The sequence below is a fragment of the Gorilla gorilla genome, chromosome 6 (assembly GCF_029281585.2).
Source record: "Gorilla gorilla gorilla isolate KB3781 chromosome 6, NHGRI_mGorGor1-v2.1_pri, whole genome shotgun sequence".
NCBI lineage: Eukaryota > Metazoa > Chordata > Mammalia > Primates > Hominidae > Gorilla > Gorilla gorilla.
Genome location: NC_073230.2, coordinates 113,881,828 through 113,907,734, shown reverse-complemented (window position 1 = coordinate 113,907,734; position 25,907 = coordinate 113,881,828). Strand labels below are relative to the sequence as shown.

Sequence of the window (25,907 nt, the reverse complement as noted above, 5' to 3'; positions counted from 1 at the left end):
CTCCTGAGTTGCTGGGATTACAGGCATCCACCACCACTCCCGGCTAATTTTTTTTGTATTTTTAGTAGAGACAAGGTTTCACCATGTTGGCCAGGCTGGTCTCGAACTCCTGACCTCAAGTGATCTACTTGCCTCAGCCTCCCAAAGTGTTGGGATTACAGGTATGAGCCACTGCAACTGGCCCCCCCAAAATCTTTTTTTTTTTTTTTTGAGACGGAGTCTCGCTCTGTCACTAGGCTGGAGTACAGTGGCTCAATCTCAGCTCACTGCAACCTCCGCCTCCTGGGTTCAAGCAATTCTCCTGCCTCAGCCTCCTGAGCAGCTGGGACTAGAGGTGCACGCTGCCATTCCCGGCTAATTTTTTTGTATTTGTAGTAGAGATGGGGGTTTCACCATATTGGCCAGGACAGTCTTGATCTCCTGACCTTGTGATCCGCCCGCCTCGGCCTCCCAAACTTAAAACCTTAATGTTTCCATTTCTCCATCTGTAAAATGGAAATTAGTTACATTTGATTTTTCTAATCCCTAAGATAGTTATGAAAATCAATTATTCCTCCCTGTATTCCTTCAAGTACTCTTGAGTGCCCACTATGTGTCAGGTATTGAGAACAAGACACACATGCTCCCTGTCCCCATGGAGTGGAACCTAATGAGCGAGGCATAGCAACATGTTTTGAGAAATATCAGCTGGGATACATTAGGTAAAGGGTTACTGTCGAGAAGTGGCCACCAACTATCCCTAGCATTCCTTGGTCCTTCACACTCTCCTTGATACCTCCTTCCCAAGGCCAAAGTGGGGGAAGAGGTGAGAGATAAAGTGGTCAGATGAGTGGCTATGGCCCAGCCTGGTCAAACTGCCATTTTACACTCCACCCACTCCCCAACTCAGTCAGCCCTAGCTCTACTACATGAATCCAGATTTTCTCTTCTATGTGCCCCACCCTCTGACAGGGAAGTAGGAAAACAGAGATTTGTAGAAGTTGGTAAAAGCTAATGTCAGAAGGCAAAGTTCCATTTCTAGATCCAAGAAAAACTTCCTGTTTTGTTAAGACATTTCTTAGGAGCGGAAACTGGCTCACTCAAATGAAAACCACAATGAATAATTTTACTGATTTGTACCATATGTTTAGCAAGCCTGAAATCCCAAGAGGAGGTTGGTGAATAAAGAGAAATCAGAAAGGGACTGTCAGATACCAACCCCCAACCAACCAGAGCTTTTCCCCACATCACCACTCCCTGAAGGAACAGCGACAACTGAGGGAGTGGAAACACATTTGGGACACGTGATGCAAAGGTAACCTGGTGGCTCATTTAAGGGCTGTGTGACTTGGATTGGTCATCATCCTTTCTCCAGATGGAGTTTCCCTTTTTTACAAAAAGATCTAGAAAATCAGCTGTACTAGCATAGACAGTGCTGCAGTAACAAATTAGCTCTGGAGTCTTGACTTAACACAGTAAAAGTTTATTTCGTGTTTTCATTAAATGACACGTACAGGTTGGTGGTGGAATGGGAAGTGGAGATGGGAATTCTGCTTACGCACCCTGGTTGATAGAGGCTCTGGCACTTGCAGCTATATCACTGGAGCCTTGGGCCATCACCATCTTGGCCGTAGAGGGAGAGAATGCATAGAGAATTCACATGTGTCCTATACTTCAGCCTGGAAGGGACACATATCACCTCTGTCTCAGTGGTTGGACAGAACAAACTACAGATGGACTGGGACAGATGGGGAAGCCTATGGATATTTGGTGAGCAATAAATGCCTCTGCCACAACAGCCTTTTAATGCTGTGTGCATGTTACTACGTGTTACGGCAGCTCAGAATTCCAGACAGATCTTTTGAATCCTAATCTGCTGGGATGTCTCATCTAAGATTCTTATTTATTTCCTGAGCACCTAATAGGCAGTCCTCGTGTCAAAAATAGCACACCGGTGGGTTCTGCATAATGATTTTACCTCTAGAGTTTTCCCTCTCCTCTCCCCTCCCCTCCCCTCTTCTCCCGTCCCCTCCCCTCCCCTCCCCTCTCCTCCCCTCTCCTCCCCTCCTCTCCTCTGTTGTCCAGGCTGGAGTGCAATGGCACAAACACAGCTCACTGCAGCCTCAATTCCTAGGCTCAGGCAATACTCCTGCCTCAGCCTCCCATGTAGCTCAGACCACAGGTGTGTGCCACCATGCTAATTTTTTAAAAAATTTTTTATTTTTTTGTATAGACAGGGGCTCACTTTGTTGCTCAGGCTGGTCTCAAACTCCTGGGCTCAAGCAATCCTCCTGCCTAAGCCTCCCAAACTGCTAGGATTACAGGCATGAGCCACCATGCCTGGGCTTTTCCTTTTTAATTTAATTTTTTACCTAATTAGCTAGTCCACAGGAATTAGCAGCTCAGCGCGGCCTCACAATATGTTGTTGGAGGACTGACATAGCTTGGTGTCCCTGGGAGCATGGATTAGTCAGTCATTGGAATTCAAAGCTGAGTTTTAAAACAGTATGGAATTTTAAGCTGTTCACATTTAATTCCACAAAAATGACAACGTAAAACTGAAGGGTTGTTCTCTGAAGGATTATTGACCATAATTGTTCAAAATGTATTACGATTCAAGCCTCCTCTTGCAGTTGACTCATGTTTGACTCTTGTCCAGTGTTTCTATGCCCAGGGATGGTGCTCTGTATGCATCACTATTATCAATTAAATATACATACAGTCTGTACACGTAGGCTGCAGTTCGCTTGAATGAAGTTGTATGCCCTTGCCAAGTAGGGGAGTAGGGTGGGAGGAGTCACTTTCTTTTTTCTTTCCTTTTCTTTTTCTTGCCTTTTTTTTTTTTTTTTTTTTTTTGAGACAGGGTCTCACTTTGTCACTCATGCTGAAGTGCAGTGGTATGAACATGGCTCACTGCAGCCTCAACCTCCTGGGCTCAAACAATTCTCCTGTCTCAGCACCCCTCAAGTAGTTGGGACTACAGACATGTGCCAGCAGGCCCAGCTAATTTTTGCATTTTTTTTAGAAATGGGGTTTCACCATGTTGCCCAGGCTGGTCTCTACCTCCTGAGCTCAAGTGATCTGCCTGCATTGGCCTCCCAAAGTGCTGGGATTACAGGCGTGAGCCACTGTGCACTGGTGGAGGCAGTCACTTTCTAAGTGCTAGCTTATTCAGGTCTGAGTTTCTCTGCCTTTCCCTCTTGCTCCTTGGTTTGGGGACATTTTGTCATCCACCAAAAAGGCAGGAGAGAGCAAGGCAAATACAGATCAATTCGAAGCAGACTCACTTCACAGGGTGGTTCTCTACTTGTTTTGTTTAACTTGGCCTGCTGTGGAGCTATTTGGGGACACATACAGTTCTGCAGCCAGGAGGCCCTTTCCAGAACCTGATTTCCCCTTGGAATGACACATTATCCTCCCTTCACATGTAGCAATTGTAAATTCCTGCCTAGGGAGCAGCAATTGCTTTGAATTACACACTATTTGAACAGACCAGTATGGGATTAACAAGGCCTTATTGTTCTGCAGTCCTTTATTGAAACTTGCTATAGTAATTTCTGGTGAAATTATATTCCCCTGCCTATCATTTGACTATGCAAAGGAACACTTTCCACACTCTAATTGGTCCTTTCTAGTTGTATGTAATAAAAATCTCTTTTTACTATATTATTAACCCTGAGCAGGAAGAAATAATACTATCAGGTTTTTTCATTTCACCCTTTTCTCACCCTTTCCCTCCCTTTGACATCTCTACTATGATTCCATGACTTGGACGTTTTTTAGATTTGTGGTGCCCAGAATATTACTTTATGACTGCTATATACATATAGAAATGCACACACTATACCCACACAATCTAGGATTATCTCCTTTACAATATGCTATTTTTTAAAATAAACTTCAGGAGCACAGAATTAAATCAGTAATAATCCCTGTTTCAGGACACATTCTCATCATTGGTCTGGAAGTACCATTTTAAACATGTTTTTAAACAGTCTAGGCAAACAATTTACATCTACTCTTCAATTAAAAAAACAAAACAAAACAAAAAACTCTAGTCCAGGCATGGTGGCTTGTGCCTGTAGTCCCAGCACTTTGGGAGGCCAAGGTGGGTGGATCGCTTTGAGCTCAGGAGTTCAAGACCAGCCTGGACAACATGGCAAAACCCCGTTTCTACTAAAAATAGAAAAATTAGCTGGGTGTGGTGGTACACACCCATAATCCCAGCTACTTGGGAGGCTGAAGCAGAAGAATGGCTTGAACCTGGGAGGCAGAGGTTGCAGTGAGCCAAGATCGCACCGCTGCACTCCAGCCTGGGCAACAGAGTGAGATTTCGTCTAAAAAAAATAAAAATTCTTACTTTTCAATCATCTGCAAATAGAATTTGGTAACCAAGAATGAATCTACCAATATTTACTTCCTAACTAAGCTGTTTCTAACAGAAATCAAAAGGGAATCTCTTTATAATGATGAAGTCTAAAGGCAGACTAATAAAAATGCTGAGATCAAGATGTTTAGGTCAGGTGCAGTGGCTCAGGCCTGTAATCCCAGCACTTTGGGAGGCCTAAGCAGGAGGATCACTTGAACCCAGGAGTTCAACACCAGCCTGGGCAACATAGTGAGACCTGGATCTCTACAAAAAATACAAAAATTAGCTGGGCATGGTGGCATACCTATAGTCCTAGCTATGTGGGACGTTGAGGTGGGAGGATCCCTTGAGCTCAGGGAGTCAAGGCTGCAGTGAACAGTGATGGCAGCACTTGTACTCCAGCCTGTGTGACAGAATGAGACCTTATCTCGAAAAAAAAAAAGTTTACCAGGCTTTAAATAGTTTATTTTGGTGGACATTATTTGTCCATAAAATAGACCTTTATAAAAGCTCGGATTTGAAACCAATAAATTAGAACTGTAATGTAGTCTTTTCTAGCTGGTTTTAGGCCAGTTAAATCTAGCAGAGATCATGAAGGCAGAAAGCCAACTTGAAGCCAAAATAACTATTGAGAACATTCTATATTCCATTAATAGGTAATGAAATTAAATCTGTTAACTGCTAAATTAAAATACATATTCTACTTATTTACATAAAACTTTAGGCCTATATAACTATCATGCTTCCAAAAATAACAGCCTGGCCAGGCACAGTGGCTTACGCCTGTAATCCCAACACTTTGGGAGGCCAAGGCGGGTGGATCACCTGAGGTCAGGAGTTTGAGACCAGCTTCGCCAACAAAGTGAAACCCTGTCTCTACTAAAAATACAAAAATTAGCCAGATGTGGTGGTGCGTGCCTGTAGTCCCGGCTACTTGGGAGGCTGAGGCAGGAGAATCGCTTGAACCTGGGAGGTGGAGGCTGCAGTGAGCCCAGGTCAGGCCCCTGCACTCCAGCCTGGGCAACAGAGTGACTCCGCCTCAAAAACAGATAAATAACAGCCCAATAGCACAATACTTTTAAAACATGCTTTGATGAAATCCACAAAGGAATAATTTTTACCCCTTTGTCCCTAAACCATCTTCTCAGATCTTGTGCCTAAACCGAAATTTTTGTGCCAGGAGTTAGAAAATAATATGGATATAATAAAACAGACATAGTTTATACTGTAAGATATAATAAATATAGTTTATACTGTAAGAAGCATGACAGGTTTTTTAAAAATTATTGGATGATGACCATCAACTAAAAAAAAACAAAAAACAAAAAAAACAAACCTCAAAAACCCAAAGTCTATAACCTGCACTGAAAGGTTTTAATCTATAAAGATGAAAGTCAGCTTCCCCCATTTCCATTTTTCAAACCAGAGACTTTTTTTTTTTTTTTTTTGACTTGCTCTGTGACCCAGGCTGGAGTACAGTGGTGCAATTGCTGCAACCTCAAACTCCTGAGCTCAAGTGATTCTCCCACCTCAGCCTCTTGAGTAGCTGGGACTACAGGCACACAACACCATTCCCGGCTCCAGAGATTTCTTTGAAACTTTCTATTAGAAAAAAAATAAAAAGAAATGGTCATTGCTTGCTGTGCATGCTGGCTCATGCCTGTAATCCCAGCACTTTGGGAGGCTAAAGTGGGCAGATTACTGGAGGTCAGGAGTTCGAGACCAGCCTGGCTAAAATGGTGAAACCCCATCTCTACTAAAATAAAAAATAATTAGCCGGGAGTGGTGGTGCATGCCTGTAATCCCAGCTGCTCAGGAGGCTGAGACAGGAGAATCGCTTGAACTCGGGAGGTGGAGGTTGCACTGAGCCGAGATCGCGCCACTGCACTCCAGCCTGGTGACATAGCAAGACTCCATTTCAAAAAAAAAAAAAAGATTTTATTAGTAAGGAGATAAAGCTAATTCCTCTGGGAACTTGTTTCAGACTTGGGTAGATGAAGTCCTATGGCACAAAACTGAAGTGGAAGAGTGCTTTATGTAGACAGTTGGCTTGCAGGCAACATAAACAGAAAAGCTCAATAAATTCAAACAAAGCTGAAGCCAAAATCATGTAGTGATTTGTAAGGGAGCAGTAGATATTTTGAACTATGCCCCAAAGAGATGTTAAAGTAAATCAAAATCTTATGAACAGGTAAAAAAATTACTACAAATTCAGAAAAACTGCTATCCATCCCAGATAGTGATTTTTTTTTTTCCTTAAATGAGTAGTGAATGACTACAAACAAATGTGTAAAAAAAGAAAAAAAAAAATGACAGGAAATTTGAAATACAAATTTCTAGGCTTCTGGTAACACAATTTATACCAGGGGTCAAATATTCAGGGTTGCTTCTAAATTAAAAGAAAGAAAGAAACAAAAAAATCCCATTTGAGCCCGAAGCATTTCATATTTGGTAAACTATTTGGGGAAATTCCACAAAATGTGCAGGCCAAGTCATTTTATTTACTCTTACACTCCAACCTTTCCATTTCATTTTGCTTCAGCGGTTGTTATAAAACTGAGCAGACAAGGCCAGGCATAGTGGCTCACACCTGTAATCCCAGCACTCTGGGAGGCTGAGGGGGGCGGATCACGAGGTCAGGAGATCGAGACCACCCTGGCCAACATGGTGAAACCCCATCTCCACTAAAAATACAAAAAATTAACTGGGCGTGGTGGTGGGCACTGTAATCCCAGCTACTCAGGAGGCTGAGGCAGGAGAATCACTTGAACCTAGGAGGTGGAGGTTGTGATGAGCCAAGATCTTGCCATATTGCACTCCAGCCTGGGCAACAAGAGCGAAACTGTTTCCAAAAAAAAAAAAAAGAAAGAAAGAAAAAAAAACTGAGCAGACAGCTCAGGCAAACCCAGGAGCTCTCTTCTAGTAACAAATTACAGGTTTGTCCTAGGAAGATAAGAAAAATCCTTTTCTTCCAAGTACAGGCTCTTGCCACTGTTGAGGAGTGGTCACCATACTCCTCTCTGCCTCAGATTCCTGTGCACTGACCATTCTCACATTCCTGGGCACCAGATTATCACATTGCTAGGAGCTGTGGTCTGGCATCGGGCAGTTTGCGCTCTGATTGAGTGGCTGGGTGCAAGAGGGGAGTAAACTGGCTTGAGTCACTGGTGACCATGACTGCTCTAGAAAGAACTTCGGAAGGCTCAGCCCCACCGACCCTGCCAGGCCTAGCAGGCTGGTAATTATCTCCTGGGCTACAACAGAGCTCTGAGAGTTCAAGGTTTACCTCATCACAGCCTTTTCTCCCCTTCCTTCCTCTATTGGACAGTCCACTTTGCAGTGACCTAGTTCATTAGGATGCCCTTGTGCCTCAGTTTCCCTTATTAGGACTGGACTCCGCCTGTCAGCTGGGATTCAATCACCCTGTCTTCCTCTTTGCCAATATACTTTCCTCTCCAACCTTCCTCAGTCCCTACTGGCTGGGGCTCTGCTTGGATTAAGTCAATTGCTCAAGAGCCATGACTCCTTCCTGACTTTGGTCTACTATGCCCACTCTCTCACAGTCATTCCAGCTGCTTACTTTGCTCCCTGAAGATACTGATAATCAACTGAACCAGATCCCAGCTTGCCTTATCTACTCAGCCCACCTGGTTACCTTTCCCAGGCCAGTCTAGCCAGCCAGGTTAGTTCCCTGCTTGCCGTCACCCACCCACCCAATCCTGGATCCTCCTCCTTCCCATCAGCTGGTGCTTCTCGAATATTCACACCGATAGCAGTAATTAATGGCAGTTAAGAGCTCAGTCTGTCTCAGGAACTGTCTTAAGTACATCAGTACTTAAATTCATTTAATTATGACCACAACACTTGGAGAAACTGAGGCTGGGAGAGGTTGACTTGCTCAAGGTAACGCAAAGAGTAAACAGCACAGCTTTAAGTTGAACCTAGACTAGATCTTTCTGATGCCAGGTAAATACTCTTAATCACTGGCCAAGGGTTCTCAAGGTTCCTTTGCCCCTTCATCTATCCCACACATTGTATGTTTGTCGAAGGGACTGTGCACATCTCAGCTATACTGCCTCCCTACAGGCCTTGGGTCTGGGCCTAGCCTTTGGACACCATTCATCAGAAAACTGGTCATCTCTGGCCGGGCGCGGTGGTTCACACCTATAATCCCAGCACTTTCAGGGGCTGGCTGAGGTGGGCAGATCACCGGAGGTCAGGAGTTCGAGACCAGCCTGGCCAAAATGGTGAAACCCTATCTCTACTAAAAATAAAAAATAATTAGCTGGGCATGGTGGCAGGCGCTTGTACTCCCAGCTACTCGGGAGGCTGAGGCAGAAGAATCACTTGAACCCGGAAGGCAGAGGTTGCAGTGAGCTGAGATCGCACCATTACACTCCCGCCTGGGTGACGTGAGACTCCGTCTCAAAAAAAAAAAGAAAAAAAAAACTGGTCATCTCTGCCTCTCCTATTTATGCTTCTACTACTTCAGCTGGCTTCACTGTCAGTAGAAATAGCCGACAATGATCAAAGTTTATCTCAGTGCAGACATCTCTCAGCTCGCTGAGATGTGTACAGGTTTCCCCAAGATCTAGGGAGCCCCGAGTCACAGGGTTCTGGCTCAAGCCTTTTATTTTACTATTGAGACCTAAAGCTCAGAGAAGTGAAGTGACTTGTCCTATATCACACAGCTAGTTAATGGCAGAGCCAAGATTGAGGTTTCATGGCTTCCAACCCACCTTGAGTAGACTGGAACCATGGCCTTCCATGCCACATTTCACAGCAGGGCTTTTGAAGACAAGCTAGGTTACTTAACCTTTGACTTTTGCCTCTGTGTTTTAATCTGTGACATGGAGCAGCAAAGGAGGCCTAACTAAAAGGATGACACATGTTGCTCATCTGATGAGGGGTAAATTGTTGGAGGAATTGCTACCACCACCCATCTTTGGTAAGGACCAGGACTTTCTGAGTTCATTTACCAGTCTAGAAGCCAGGAAGATGTTCATAGATATATTCACATAATTGTGATCTAATTGACACCACAAGACAAAAGCAATTTCATGATAAAAATAGCAACTTTAGTTTAGTTGTTTTTTTTTTTTTTTTGGAAAAAGAGTCTTGCTCTGTCACCCAGACTGGAGTGCAGTGGTGCGACCTCAGCTCACTGCAACCTCCACCTCCTAGGTTCAAGAAATTCTCCTGTCTCAGCCTCCCAAGTAGCTGGGATTACAGGCATGCAACACCATGCCCGGCTAATTTTTTTGTGTGTTTTTAGTAGAGATAGGGTTTCACAATGTTGGCCAGGCTGGTCTTGAACTCCTGACTTAAGGTGATCCACCCACATCGGCCTCCCAAAGTGCTAGGATTACAGGCATGAGCCACCGTGCCCAGCCAAGAATAGCAACTTTAATTGAGCATTTGTTATACATCAGAGACCGCTTTAAGTAAGCATCTATTTGAGCCACACTACAACCCTAGGAAGAATGTATGTGCTTTTTTTTTTTTTTTTTTTTTTGAGATGGAGTCTCACTCTGTCGCCCAGGCTGGAGTGCAGTGGCGGGATCTCGGCTCACTGCAAGCAGGTTCAAGCAATTCTCATGCCTCAGCCTCCTGAATAGCTGGGACTACAGGTGTGCACCACTGCACCCAGCTAATTTTTGCTTTTTTTTAGAGACGAGGTTTCACCATGTTGGCCAGGCTGGTTTTGAACTCCTGAGCTCATGATCCGCCCTTCTCGGCCTCCCAAAGCACTGGGATTACAGGCATGAGCCACCATGCCTGGCCTGGAAGAATGTGCTTTATTTCCATTTTACAGGTAAGGAAACTGAGCCCTAGAGAGGTTAAGTAACTTGCCCAAGATCACACAGCTACTAAGAGGCAGAACTAGGTTCTGGAGGAAGCTGTTTACCTCCAGGGTCTACAAATCCTAACTTCTACATGAGTCTGGCTTACATGGCAAATGGGGAATGGAAGTTTTCGAAGATGCCCAGAAAGACACAGAGTTTCTGAAACTTTGTCTAGGAAGAAGAGTGAGGACCAGTTATCACAGGCATCCATATTCCTAGGTTCACAGCTTATCTACCCACTGACAGGGGGCCATGTATGAACTCGATGGCCTACAGTAAGCTTTTCAGGGCTTGTCATTTTGCTCTAGGAAACTGCTATCCAGCCCCATGTGGTTCCTGGATCACTCCGAACTGCTTTAGAGTCACTTTAATCCTTGAGTTTAAAGTTTAAAGCAGATAAGGTATACAGAAACATAGAAAAGGAACCAAAGAAAACTAACAAAATAAAGTTTGGTAATTTTCAAATCTTGCTACATAATTCCTTGCTTGGGAAGAAATGCTCAAAAATCAACAAAAGGAGGACAAAAACAGGATGTTAAAAAGCATTTTTATGTTTTAAGAAATTTACTGCCAGACTAAGAGTATTTCTGCCAAAAATAACATGCTTCTTTCCTACAACCTACACAATCTGGGGTTTGCTGAGAATTTGGTTGGATTTTGAGGGTGAGACCATAATTTCCCACCATGTTCATTTTCAAAAAGAATGTCCCAGACATGAAAACACACACACACACACACACACACACACACACACACACACACACACAAATGCTCCAGTGGAAGTAGTGGTCCTGCAGTTCCTACTATGAGTAAAGTATCCCACAAAGATTCGGCCCAGAGATTGGCATCTGACATGGAGTCTCTTTTAGTGCACTCATTGCAAATCTCCATCTGAAGGTCTGTAAGGAACATGGCTGTGCTGCAGCCAAGCAGGCATAGAGCAGCAGGCATAGGTCAAGGTAAACAGCCTAAATGACTCAGCGGTATTGGGGGGCAAGTGCACAGTCTCGTGTCTTATACAATCATAGCCATGTAGACATAACATAGAGAAGCTCACCACCTGGCTCTCAGCCACTATTATCTGTGTAGTGTATAAATGTAACACTGACCCTGTAAAGGGGCTGCTGAATAAAGCCATGTCTCACTTACATGCTGTCTCTCAGGTGTTCTTCCAGCTCCCTGCCCCGTGTCCACCCACTCCCCTCAGCCCTCAGCTGGGGCCAGAACCTGACCCCAAGCATGACAAGGTTTTTGTCCTGTGGGCTGGGGATGCAAAAGGACACAAGATCATGAACATGTGGGAAGGACCTGGGACTGGGAGCTAAACAAACTGGACTCAAATCCTGGATTCACCAATTCCTAGCAGTGTGATCTCTCTGAGCATCTGTTTCCTCATCTGTGAAATGAGAAGCAAAATACCATCCTTCAGGATTGTCAATGAGGCATTGTATGTATATCACTCAGCACAGCCTGAAAGTAGTAGCTTAAGCCCCTCTACTTGGGAGAACACTGGATTAGGTCCACGTGACTGACAGCTAGGAACACAGAGTGAGAAAAATCAAGACTGAGGGGTGAGCCAAGGGATAACAGAAGAGACCGAAGCATCATGAGGAAAGAGAAGACGAGACAGAGGAAAAGCAGGGAGGAAGAACTTGCTCTTTTTTGTCCTCTAAGATAGATTTGGCAAAGACAAAAGACTCAAGAGGAAAATGAGACATTATTTTGCACCATCCGGGGCAAGATTTTGCAAGTACTCAAGCTTCTCTCTTCCAGATATTAAAGGCATAGCAAAGGGGTTATATTATTACTACTGAATGCTAGAATACTATTTTTAAAACATTGATTTTGATTTTTTTCTTCTAGATTTTTTTTCTTCTATTCCATCTCCCCATTTGAACAGACAAACCATTCTTTGCTCCTATCTAAGAGATGGGTCTTACAAGCAGAAAGCAAAGTTTTTCAGTTTCAAAAGCCTGGGTGGGTGGTTCTCAAAGTATGGTCTCCAGACCACATCAGCATCACCTGGATACTCGTTAGAAAGGGAAATTCTTGGGCCCTACCCCAGACCTACTGAATCAGCACCTCTGGGGGTTGGGCTCCACGTTCTGTGTTTTAACAGGCCCTCCAGGTGACTCAGATGTAGGCTGCAGATTGAAAACCACTGGTCTAGATCCTTAGTGAACTGGAGAGAACAAACTGGTAAAAGATTTAGGAGAAAACATCAGGAATAACAGCAAAGCTCCTTACCTAAGTTAGAAAAATATTCTCTAGGCTGAGGGAGGAGGGGAGATAGAAGGGAAGTGATAAGACAGAGAGGTGGTGGGGACAGGAGGAGAGGGCTAGAAGTGAGTGCCAGCCTACATTTTAGTAAGCCTCTTTGCCTATGCCAGACCATTGGGTTAGTTGCCTTCTGGTAGGTATCTAGTGAGGACTTATGGCTGACAGCAAGCAACAACCAGGACATTGTTCATTGGCTAACAGTCAGAGCAAAATGTTGGGTTTGTGTCCTCCCTATTCCATATGGACAGTCCTTCCTTACAACATCCTGGAATGCTCATTAACTCTTGAGAAGGAAGGTAAGGCCCTTGACACCTAGTGACCTGATGGTTAGGGAAGGGAGAATAAGCCCTGCACTTGATTTTGGTGGGGATGAACAGAACCAACACGAGATTACCCCTGAGCCAGGGCAAGATAACACTCACCCCAATTATAATTACTACTTGTGTTGGAAATTGGCACTCAGCATATATTCCAGTCTCCTCCTGGGTTGCCTTTCTGTAACAGTTGAAAGCTTAGAGAGGCTAGAAAGTTTAACTCTGCATTTCCCAGACTCCCTTCAAGTTGTGGATGTGCAGCTCACCATTGCGCTGCAGAAGGCAGAAGGAAGGCAGAGGCTCTTGGCCATCTTTTCTTGGCTTGCTTGGTCAAGCTTCTTGTTGGTGGCAGCAGTGGTGGCTCTTCATTCCAACTTCCACATTTCTGGAGCGCAGGAACTTCAGCGTGTTCATGAGCTCAACAGCTCCAGTGACAGCCTCCTGACCCCTCAGCCTGCTAATCTGGGCTGAGGTTGTAGCTCCTGGAGGGAGGGAAATGAGGGTCAGTTCTGTGGCATTCAGGTAGACATTCTAGAAGGCCCAAGCCTACATGCTTATTCCTTCAGTACTTTCAACTATATCATGAGCACCAACTTCCCTGTATTAATTCCTTCTTTGCTAAAAAACCCAGTCTGGAGCCGGGCGCGGTGGCTGATGCCTGTAATCCCTGCAATTTGGGAGGCTGAGGTGGGTGGATCACCTGAAGTTAGGAGTTTGAGACCAGACTGGCCAATATGGCAAAACCCCGTCTCTACTAAATATACAAAAAAAAATTAGCTGGGTGTGGTAGCGGGCGCCTGTAATCCCAGCTACTCAGGAGGCTGAGGCAGAAGAATGGCTTGAACCCAGGAGGCAGAGGTTACAGTGAGCCAAGATCGCGCCATTGCACTACAGCCTGGGTGACAGAGCAAGACTCCGTCTCAAAAAAAAAAAATGAATAAAATAAAATGGTTCCTATTTCTTGCACTAAGGATATACTATTCAAAAAAAAAATCTGTCTTGAAATTTAACTGGAGTGACAGGATGGTTGCACAGAAATGCTTATGATTTCAGAAAATCGGGCCATATGCCAAGGAGCAATAGCAGTACATGCAGTCCATGTGTCAGAGGCTCAGAGGTGAAAGCGCTCACCACCCTGGCCTGGGTTAGGTTTTGGGGCAAGGTAGAACTTGAAGGAAATGTCTTCAAAGAGCAAGCAATGTGCTTTCTGGCTAGTTTTCCTGTTTCAGTTGACTTTGGCCTTGACTTGCTCCCTGCTTCCTCTTTTCTGCCTCCATACCATCTCTTGTGCAACTCTGCTTATAGGGAACTGCCATCCCTGTCTCTTAAGAACCAAGCAAACCCCTTTTTCTTTTCCTCTTTTATCAGCCTGTCTCTTGTTTCAGAATACACATCTCTGTATGCTTCAAAGTAGTTTACAGTTTTCAGTAAGCATGACCATGTTGGCGTTACTTATTTCAGAATGTGAGCCCCTGTTGACGGCCAAGCATTATCCCATGACCATGAGGACTCTCAACAATTGCTACATTATTTGTTAGGGGAGCTTCAAGGGCCAGCTTCCACTGTCTGAAGGAGCTTCAAGAAGCTGAATATGGCAATGTCTGCTGTCCCTACCCAAAAAGTATTTGATTAGCTCTGTCCACAAAGAGCAGAAATTTGAGATGACCCCTTCTGGGCCTGGAGAGCCAGCCTGAGACTAAACCTCCCTAGAAGAAGCTTTCCTTTTTTTTGAGACAGAGTCTTGTTCTGTCACCCAGGCTGGAGTGCAGTGGCGTGATCTAGGCTCACTGCAAGCTCCGCTTCCCAGGTTCACGCCATTCTCCTGCCTCAGCCTCCCAAGTAGCTGGGACTACTTGCGCCCGCCACCATGCCCTGCTAATTTTTGTATTTTTAGTAGAGATGGGGTTTTGGCATGTTGGCCAGGTTGGTCTTGAACTCCTGACCTCAGGTGATCCGCCTGCCTCGGCCTCCGAAAGTGTTGGGATTACAGGCGTGAGCCACCGTGCCTGGCCGGAAGAAGCATTTTTAAATTTTCATTATTTTATTTATTTATTTTTGGTTTTTTTGAGATGGAGTCTCTCTCTGTCGCCCAGGCTGGAGTACAGTGGCACCATCTTGGCTCACTGCAAGCTCTGCCTCCCAGGTTCATGCCATTCTCCTGCCTCGGCCTCCCGAGTAGCTGGGACTACCGGCACCTGCCACCACACTCAGCTAATTTTTTGTATTTTTAGTAGAGACGGGGTTTCACCGTCTTAGCCAGGATGGTCTCAATCTCCTGACCTCATGATCCGCCCGCCTCGGCTTCCCAAAGTGCTGGAATTACAGGTGTGAGCCACCGCGCCCGGCCTGGAAGACGCATTTTTTACATCAAACCTCAGACAGGGCAGGAGGGAATTGCTCCGGATTTTTATTATTATTATTATTATACTTTAAGTTCTGGGATACATGTGCAGAACGTGCAGGTTTGTTACATAGGTATACATATGCCATGGTGGTTTGCTGCACCCATCAACCCGTCATCTAGGTTTTAAGCCCTGCATGCATTAGGTATTTCTCCTAATGCTCTCCCTCCCCCTGCCCCCCACCCCCCAACAGGCCCTGGTGTATGATGTTCCCCTCCCTGTGTCCATGTGTTCTCATTGTTCAGCTCCCACCCATGAGTGATAATATGCAGTATTAGGTTTTCTGTTCCTGTGTTAGTTTGCTGAGAATGATGTTTCTAGCTTCATCCATGTCCCTGCAAAGGACATGAACTCATTCTTTTTTATGGCTGCATAGTATTCCATGGTGTATATGTGCCAGATTTTCTGTATATGTGCCACATGTTCTTTACCCAATCTATCATTGATGGGGATTTGGGTTGGTTCCAAGTCTTTACTATTGTAAATAGTGCTGCAATAAACATACATGTGCATGTGTCTTCTTTTTTTTTGAGATGGAGTCTCGCCCTGTCACCCAGGCTGGAATGCAGTGGTGTGATCTCGGCTCACTGCAACCTCCGCCTCTCAGGTTCAAGCGATTCTCCTGCCCCAGCCTCCTAAGTAACTGGGATTACAGGCTCATGCCACTACGCCCAGCTAATTTTTGTATTTTTAGTAGAGATGAGGTTTCACTATGTTGGTCAGGCTGGTCTCAAACTCTTGACCTCGTGATCTGCCAGCCTCGGCCTCCCAAAGTGCTGGGATTACAGGCGTGAGCCACTGCGCCCAGTCACATGTGTCTTTATAGTAGAATGATTTATAATCCTTTGGGTATATACCCAGTAATGGGATTGCTGGGTCAAATGGTATTTCTGGTTCTAGATCCTTGAGGAATCGCCACACGGTCTTTCACAATGGTTGAACTAATTTACACTCCCACCAACAGTGTAAAAGTGTTCCTATTTCTCCACATCCTCTCCAGCATCTGTTGTTTCCTGACTTTTTAATGATCACCATTCTAACTGGCGTGAGATGGTATCTCATTATGGTTTTGATTTGCATTTCTCTAATGACCAGTGATGATGAGCTTTTTTTCATATGTGCTCTGGAATTTCAGCAAACCCACATTTCTCCAAAGATACACCGGCCATGAGCATACTTAGAAGTGGGAGTTCCCAGTACCCCTTATCTAGTTGAAGGCGTTGTGAGCGTTTCTCACAGGACTCTTTAATTGGCTGTCTTTACTAAGTCACTGTACTAAAGCCTCAGCTCCTACCCAGAAAGCTCCTGTCCCTGGATTACTGTCTCCTTTTGGTGAGGTCAGAGCTGCACTTACAATCTGTTCCAATGGCTAATCCTGGAGAAAGAAATACTGCTTATATTAGCAGGGCTCCCAGAGAAACAGAACCAAAAGGATGTGTGTGTATATACATATAAAAATATTTGTCTTAAGGAATTGGCTGATGTGATTGTGAAGTCTTGGCAAGTTTGAAATCTTACCAGGGAAGCCTCAGGAAAGCATTGCAGCTCAAGTCCAAAGGCAGTCTGCCAGTGAACCCTGAAGAACTGATGTTGCAGACAAAGTCCAAAGGCAGCCTGCTGCAGAAGTCCCTCTTCGGGTGTGGGTTGGGGAGTGGGTGGGTGTCAGCCTTTTGTTCTATTCAGGCCTTCAATCAATTGGATGGGGCCAGAATAATGTTGACCAAGTATCTGGGCATTGTGGCCCAGCCAAGTTGACAGATAAAATTTTATTTACTTTATTTATTTTTTGCCAAAGTTGTACTCTATCGCCCAGGCTGGAGTGCAGTGGCATGATCTCGGCTCACTGCAACCCCCGCCTCCTGAGTTCAAGCGATTCTCCTGCCTCAGCCCCCTGAGTAGCTGGGACTACATGCATGTGCCGCTATGCCTGGCTAATTTTTGTGTTTTTAGTAGAGACGGGATTTCATCATGTTGGCCAGGCTGTTCTCGAACTCCCGACCTCAAGTGATCCCCCCACCTCGGCCTCCCAAAGTACTGGGATTACAGGTGTGAGCCACTGTGCCCGGCCAATTTTATTGTATTGTATTGTATTTTTATTTTATTTTTTGAGATGGAGTCTCACTTTGTTGCCCAGGCTGGAGTGCAGTGGCACAATCTTGGCTCACTGCAACTTCCACCTCCCAGGCTCAAGCAATTCTTGTGCCTCAGCCTCCCTCAAGTTGACAGATAAAATTAATCATCACAGGGCCCTTGTTACTAAGTGACAGGGGAGAAATGTCTCATGTTCTGGTGCTCTTCAGCCTCACCCTGCCTCTGCCACAGTCACTTCAGTACAGGTTCCCCCTGAGTCTCTCTTCTCCCAACTCTAGGGACCTGATATGGCTTCCCTTGGGGGTCATGTATGAAATAGTAGGATGGAAAAGGGGCGCTGGGCTAGAAGTTAGCTAGAGAAATGCTGGCCTCAAAATCTGCTCTTCTTACTAATTTCCAGCCTGTATCTCTGGGCCAAGCCAGCCAGAGAACTCTCCTTTCCTTCAGGGTTACTTCCACAACAACTTTCCACCCCCAGCTCGCGGAAGACATTTTCCCAGGCTTCACCAACATCTTATTCCTGGAGCCTAAGTTCAGCTAACTGCTGTCCTTCCAGCTGGTCAGCACCAGCAGCCTCTAGCACATGTCCAAAGCCTCCTGAATCCACATACGTGGTTGAGTCGAGCCACAGTGACATTAGTCATATTTTTTGTTGATTGAAAACAAGGGTAAGCTGTAACCAAGTCCTCACTGTGGTTTTCAACTTAACTGTTGCTCACTAACTATAACAAGAAGGCTATAAAAAGGACCAAAATAGAAACTATGTATATAGTAAGAGTAGAAGGCTGGGATACCAGAGTCTTTCTCTTCAATAATACAAGGTGGTTTGTCTCCTTCCATGGAAAGAAGCCATGTACACATCCTCCTCAGTGTCGCCTGAGTAATTCCTGACTTTTTTCTTTTAAATAACAGCTTTATTGAGACACAATTCATGTTCCATACAATTCATCCATTTAAAATGCACAATTCAATGGTTTTTACCATTTGGTTTCACAAAATTGTGCAACCATCAGCACAAACAACTTCAGAACATTTTAATCACCCCCAAAAGAAACCTCATCCCCAAAAGCTGTCGTTCCTATTTCTGCCCAAACACCCCAGGCCCTAGCCAACCACTAATCTGCTTTCTGTCTCTGTGGATTTACCTATTCTGGATATTTTATATAAGTGGAATCATACAATACATGATTCTGGGTGGCCATAGTGGCTCACACCTGTAATCTCAACACTTTGGGATACCAAGGTGGGAGGATCACTTGAGGTCAGAAGTTCAAGACCAGCCCGAGAAACATAGCAAGACCTCCCCCAAAATACATAGTCCTGACTGATTTTTATAAAGGTGAAATAAGTTTAGATTTTGTCATGATAGCAAGATAACCAAACCAAGCAAGCACTCACTTCCCAAGGATAGCTGGTCACATTGCTCATCTTAATGGAATAAGCAGAAAAGCAGCTAAGCAGTGACAAAGAAATACTGGTTGCATGTAAATTTGACTTACAATCAAAGGAGGTCCTAAGAGGAGTTTGGTGGCCAAGGCATTTGGAATCACACAGAGAGCCTGTTGAACAGTTCAGTCTGGCAACCCAGTCTGGCAAATTTTCTAGAGTCCAGTTTTATCTTTTAAGGTACGTTTCTTAGGGAATTCTCTTACACCTTGCAATTTTCTTCCAAAGGGAGATATGGTAAGTATGAAATAGACATTTTTATTTATTTCCATATCTGATTGAGTAAGAGAAGGGTGTAGAGTGTGTAAAATCAAACATGCACTTTAGGGGAATCACAACATCAGAGCCTGAACCAAGGGCAAAGAGTCCAAATCTTGCTAACCTACAATATTGTGCACTTGGTAAATTATAAGCAAGAAAGTGCCAAAAATTAAACTAAGTGCCTTGAAATGGCAAGACAAGCTAGCTATTTAAAACAAAAAGCTAATCAGCCAGCTTTCAAATTGCCTTTCTTTGGATGCTAGGTTATGGTTTTGCTTTCTCAAAGTTTGAGAATTATAAAATGTTAAAAGAAATGTAACAGGGCCAGGCACGGTGGCTCATGCCTATAATCCCTGCACTTTGGGAGGCTGAGGTGGAGAGATCACTTGAGTCCTGGAGTGACAGGGAAACATGGTGAAAACCCATTTCTACCCAAAATACAAAAATGCCAAAAGAAAAAAAAAATTAGCTGGGCATGGTGGTGTTCACCTGTAATCCCAGCTACTCAGGAGAATGAGGTGGGAGAATCACCTGAGCCCAGGAAATCAAGGCTGCAGTGAGCCATGATCACACCACTGCACTCCAGCGAGGGCAACAGAGCAACACCCTGTCTCAAAAAAAAAAAAAAAAAAAAAAAAAAAGGTAATATAAGAACTGAAGGATCCTTTGGTAAGTATATGAAGACCTGCATGTCTGACAAAGCTCACTACAGGCCAGCCCATTGGAAAAAGGTACTGCCCAGATAAGCAAACTTGAGCTTCAGGGGAAAGAATGATGACAGAGTTTATGTAACAGCAATGACTGAAGTGAGAGGAAAGGGAGGAGAAGGGTGGAGAATGTCCCTGAGAGTGGCTTGTTCCAAGCCACTGCTTGGAAGTTATATCCTCTCTCAATAAAGTACTCCAATTATAGTCCCGTGAGAAAATGCCATATTACTTTCTGGGATAGCCCCACGCTTGGTCAAAGAGGAATGAAGAAAACAAATCATTCAGTTTATCTAGTCAATTAAACTAGTAGGACTTGGTGCAGTGGTACACGCCTGTAATCCTAGTGCACTGGGAGGCTGAGGCAGGAGGATTATTTGAGCCCAGGAGTTCCAGGATTACAGTAAACTAAGATCGTCCACTGCAGTGCCTGGGTGACAGGTGAGACCTTGTCTCTAAAAAATAAAAATAAAAATAAAAATTGGCTTGATGTGGTGGCTCATGCCTGTAATCCCAGCATTTTGGGAGGCCAAGGTGGGTGCATCACTTGAGGTCAAGAGTTCAAGACCAGCCTGGCCAACATGGTGAAACCCCATCTCTACTAAAAATACAAAAATTAGCAGGGTTTGGTGGTGTGTGCCTGTAATCTCAGCTATTTGGGAGGCTGAGGCACAAGAATTCCTTGAACCCAGGAGGCAGAAGTTGCAATGAGCCGAGATCGCACCACTGCACTCTAGCCTGGGTGACAGAGTGAGACTCCATCTCAAAAGAAAAAATAAATAAATAAAATAACAACAAATAAGTAGATGAATATAGATTCTAATCTTTCTAACTAGAAGAAAAAATTAGATCATGGTAATCATTGTACATACCACCTTATACTGTTTCATAATCTCTCACTTGTGATAGCCTTATCTCCTCATCTGCATTTTAATTTTTTTGTTTTGTTTTGTTTTTTTGAGACAGAGTCTCACTCTGTCACCCAGGCTGGAGTACAGTGGCGGGATCTCACCTCACTGCAACCTCCCCCTCCTGGGTTCAAGTGATTCTCCTGCCTCAGCCTCCCAAATGGCTAGGATTACAGGCACTTGCCACCATGCCTGGCTAGTTTTTGTATTTTTTTGTAGAGACGGGGTTTCACCATGTTGGCCAGGCTGGTCTTGAACTCCTGACCTCAAGTGATCCACCTGCCTTGGCCCCCAAAGTGCTGGGATTGCAGGTGTGATAGCCACTGTGCCTGACCCACATCTGCATTTTAATCTGGAAGATAGAATTGTACATTTTCCTTTCCTGCTATTCCCCATGGCACCTAGAATACAGGGTCAGAGGGCACTCAGCCACTGCTGGCTGATGGGTTGAAGCAAGGAAGCTACACAGAGCAGAGAATAGGCAGGCAGAGAACAGACAAGGGGCAAAAAGAAAATTTTCAACAAATTTCAAAACCAACTTGCAGCTTATCAATAATTGATTTTAGCACCTTGAAATCCATTCTAAGGCCCAGAAGCATTTTATAAATCAATACCATGAAACGTGTTACACATTTTCATGAATTAAAGCAATGTCACAGTTTTATAGGGAATTTATATTCTAAGAAACCATTTGTGTAATTCTTTGAAAATCTAGAAATTTTCTTTTTCTTAGGTGGATGCAAAGGTGTTAAATGAGGTTGAATATATTGACCAGAAAAGAAAATATTACAGTCCTTTGTTGAAGAAGAGTTTTCTCATACTGGAAAGAAAAAAAATAAAAGAAACAAACTTCAAAAACTTCATGCTGCTTTCTGAAGTACTCCAGCCAAAGAAAATAATGCAGGTATCAAGTTGGACTAGCTCAGATGACTACAAAATGGTGAGTACATTCAGATATGGGAGATTATGATAAACAAAGGGATTAGTATCTGCCCAAAAGAGAAGGTGGATGCTGGGGCCCAGAGTGAGGAGGCTTTGAACCACAAAAGCAAAAGAAATGCAAGATAAACCCAAAATCAAAATTAGAAAGTGGAAATTGGAGGATCTTGTGAAATGTTTCATTATTTGAAGTCCCTACCCTCCCTGCTGCAATGTACTGGCCAGCAATTCCTCAGTCAATGACTCTCATCCTGAGATACTCAAGAGAATAACAAGGGACTGGGCGCAGTGGCATGTGCCTGTAGTCCCAGCTACTTGGGAGGAGGTGGGAGGACGGCTCCAGCCCAGGAGTTAGAGGCTGCAATGAACTGAATAGCTGCTGCACTCCAGTCTGGGCAACATAGCAGGAGTGTTATGTTGAAATAAAAATTTAAAAAAAAAAGTGCCTGGGCTCGGTGGCTCACACCTGTAATCCTAGCACTTTGGGAGGCTACTGCAGACAGAATTCAAGGCCAACCAGGGCAACATAGAGAGACCTCGTCTCTACAAAAAAATACAAAAATTAGCCAGGCATGGTAGTCCCAGTTACTAGGGTGGCCGAGGTTGGAGGATCACCTGAGCCCGAAAGGTCGAGGCTGGAGTGAGCCATGATTGTGCCACTGCACTCCAACCTGGGTGATGGGGTGAGATCCTGCCAAAAAAAAAAAAAAAAAGAGAGAGAGAATGACCAGGGAACTATTTAAAAAGTCAGCTGTCAGATGTCAGGGCTCAGCTCAGACCTACTGAATCTGGGACACATTTTCTAGTACTGATATTTTTTTAAAAGCACATGAGCTGGGGTGGGCACCGTGGCGCATACCTGTAATCCCAGCACTTTGGGAGGCCGAGGCGGGTGAATCACCTGAGGTCAGGAGTTCAAGACCATCCTGGCCAACATGGTGAAACCCCGTGTCTACTAAAAACACAAAAATTAGCCAGGCATCGTGCTAATTTACATTACAGTGGGCACCTGTAATCCCAGCTACTTGGGAGGCTGAGGCAGAAGAATCGCTTGAACCCGGGAGGCAGAGGTTGCAGTGAGCTGAGATTATGCCACTGCACTCCAGTCTGGGTGACAAGAATGAGACTCTGTCTCAGAAAAAAAAAAAAAAAAAAAAAGCACACCAAGTGATTCTGATGCAGTTGGGGGTCTCTGGATCATTGCTCTCAGTATTGCTAAAGGACACCATTGCTATGGACTGAATCATGTCCCCCTAAAATCCATATGTTGAAGCCCTAACCCCAATGTGACTGTATTTGGAAATGGAGCCTTGGGAGATAATTAGGTTTTAATGAGGTCATGGTGGGGGAGTTGTGGTGTTGGAATTAGTCCCCTTACGAGAGGAAGAGAGACCAGTGCTCTCTCTCCACCAAATGAGAATATAGCAAGAAGGTGGCATCTGCAAGCCAGAAAGAGATTCCTCACCCAGAACCAAGTCACTGGGCTCTCTGATCTTGGACTTCCCAACCTCCAGAACTGTAAGAAAAAAATGTCTGTTGTTTAAGCCACCCAGTCTAGGGTATTTTGTTATGGAAGCCCAAGTTGATGAATACAATCAGCCATTAGGTAGATATATAAAGTCAACCCCCCTCTATAATGCCGGGAAAGCAGCAGCCATCACAACACAGAGTTTTTCAAGTAGGTTAAGGTCATATTCTGTACACGGGTTCAAACTATATCATGCTAGCCTCTGGGAGGCTCAGGTGTAGATATTGACGAGAGTGTCTAAGTCATTGTTGGGTAGGAATGGATTCTGCAAAAATAAACTCTTCGTTGAAACTTTGTCCTAGGCACACTCCCTATTTCTTTTTGTGGCACTTAACATCTTTTTCTCCTTATGATTCATCTGTGTACATGCTTTCTTCACTACTGACCATGGGCTTCAAGGAGGCAGTACCATGACTGATACATTTCTGTACCCTAGGAATTTAACACTAAGCAGTCTTTTCTTCTTCTTCTTCTTTTGAGACAGAGTCTTTCTCTGTTGCCAGGCTGGAGTGCTGTGGCGCGATCTTGGCTCACTGCACCTCCGACTCCCTGGTTCAAGTGATTCTCCTGCCTCAGCCTCCCAGGTAGCTCGGATTACAGGTACGTGCCACCACACCCAGATATTTTTGTATTTTTAGTAGAGACGGGGTTTCACTTTGTTGGCCAGGATGGTCTCAAACTCCTGACCTCGTGATCCGCCTGCCTTGGCCTCCCAAAGTGCTGGGATTACAGGCGTGAGCCACCGTGCCCGGCCTACACTAAGTAAGCACTCTTAAAGAGACAGGGACTCTTAAAAAAACAAAACAAAACAAAAAAAACATAACCACAATAACATTCTCAAACCTAAAATAATAAACCATAAATATGAACAGACATCCAGTCAGTATTCAAATTTTCCCAACTGTCTCATGAATAATATTTTTGTTTTTGTTTTCTGAATCAGGATCCAAATAAAGCCCACACGTTGAATTTGCATTTGTGTGATATGTCTCTCATCTCTTTAACCTAAAAATTCACTTTCTTTTTCCTTCTTGCAACCTTGTTGTTGTTATAAAAGCCAGATCATTTTTCCTCTAGAGATTTCCACATTTTAGATTTTTTTTATTTTCTTCTGACTTTTCTGTGGTATCAGATTCCCTTAACATGTTCCCAAATAAGGTCCTTTTTTGGAAGGGAGCAAAAAAGCTTCTGCACTGCTTACCATTGTTGCATAACAAATTATCCAAAAACTCAGTAGCTTAAGCAACTTTTAAATTTTGCTCATAATTTTATGGGTCAGGAATTTGGGAAGGGAATCCGGGACACTCCATGGTGTCTGGGACCTTAGTTGGGGCTAAAACTCAAACTGTACACACACCAATGTCAATATTACAACTACACCATAGAATGCAGTTTTAGATTTCTTTGGCGTTTGTTACAGGCTGAACTGTGTCTCCTCCCTGCCCTTGCCCCCCTCCCCAAATTAATACATTGAAGTATCTCAGAATGTGACTGTATTTGCAGATAGGATCTTCAAAGAGGTAATGAAGGTTAAATGAGCTCTCTATGGTGGGCTCTAATCCAATATGACTACTGTCTTTTTTTTTTTTTTTTTTTTTGAGATAGAGTCTTGCTCTGTTGCTCATTGCAACCTCCACCTCCTAGGTTCAAGCGATTCTCCTGCCTCAGCCTCCTGAGTATCTGGGACTACAGACATGCGCCACCAAGCCCGGCTAATTTGTGTATTTTTAGTAGAGACGGGGTTTCACACCATGTTGGGCAGGATGGTCTCAATCTCTTGAACTTGTGATCTGCCTGCCTCGGCCTCCCAAAGTGCTGGGATTCCAGGTGTGAGCTGACTAGTGTCTTTATAAGAAGAAGAGATGAGGACACATACGTGCACAGAGAGAAGACCATGTAAAGACACAGAGAGAAGGCAGTCATCTACATACCAAGAAGATGGGTATCAGAAGAAACCAACTCTGCCACACCTTGACCTTGGACATCAAACCTCGGGAACCATGCAGAAGCCAGTTTCTGTTGTTTAAGCTACCAAGTGTGTGGTGCTTCTTATGGCAGCCCCAGCAAACTAATATACTGTTTCCATTCATCTTTAGGCTATACTACAGTACAGATCGCTTACTGTATTTTAAAGTCACTTAAAATAATTCCTCTCTGTAAAATTAAATCACTAATTCAATACACAGTTAAAATTATTTGTTTCGATTGCATTCAGTTTTTAGGAATTTCTTTTTTGCCCCCATCTTTATTAAATTTTATTTTTATTTTTATTTTTTGAGACAGGGTCTCACTCTGTTGCCCAGACTGGAATGCAATAGAGCCACCTCTGCAACCTCTGCCCCCTGGCCTCATTTCAGCTTCCCAAGTAGCTGGGAGTACAGGCGCCTGCCACTACACCCAGTTAAACTTTTTATTTTTTATAGAGATGGGGTTTCACCATGTTGCCCAGGCTGGTCTTGAGCTCCTGGGCTCAAGCGATACACCCGCCTCGGCCTCCCAAAGTATTGAGATTATAGGTGTGAGCCACTGTGCCTGGTCCATCTTTATTAAATTTTGTTTTATAATTATGTAAAACATATCCAGGTGGGTGCAGTGGCTCATGCCTGTAATCCCAGCACTTTGGGAGGCCAAGTCGGGCAGATCATGAGGTCAGGAGATTAAGACCATCCTGGCTAACACAGTGAAGCCCCGTCTCTACTAAAAATACAAAAAATTAGCCGGGTGTGGTGTCGGGCGCCTGTAGTCCCAGCTACTCGGGAGGCTGAGGCAGGAGAATTGCTTGGACCCGGGAGGCGGAGGTTGCAGTGAGCCAAGATTGCACCACTGCACTCCAGCCTGGG

General features: G+C 44.3%; 1 long non-coding RNA gene across 1 annotated transcript in view; it reads left to right on the top strand.

Moving 5' to 3' along the window:
- The first annotated feature begins 1,231 nt into the window (after nt 1-1,231).
- LOC101142525 (uncharacterized) overlaps nt 1,232-25,907 on the top strand; it is a 79,554-nt gene continuing 54,878 nt past the window's right edge. The window contains exons 1-2 of the long non-coding RNA XR_010134726.1: nt 1,232-1,294; nt 21,334-21,540. This is a non-coding gene — a long non-coding RNA (uncharacterized lncRNA). The remainder of the gene's footprint in view (nt 1,295-21,333; nt 21,541-25,907) is intronic.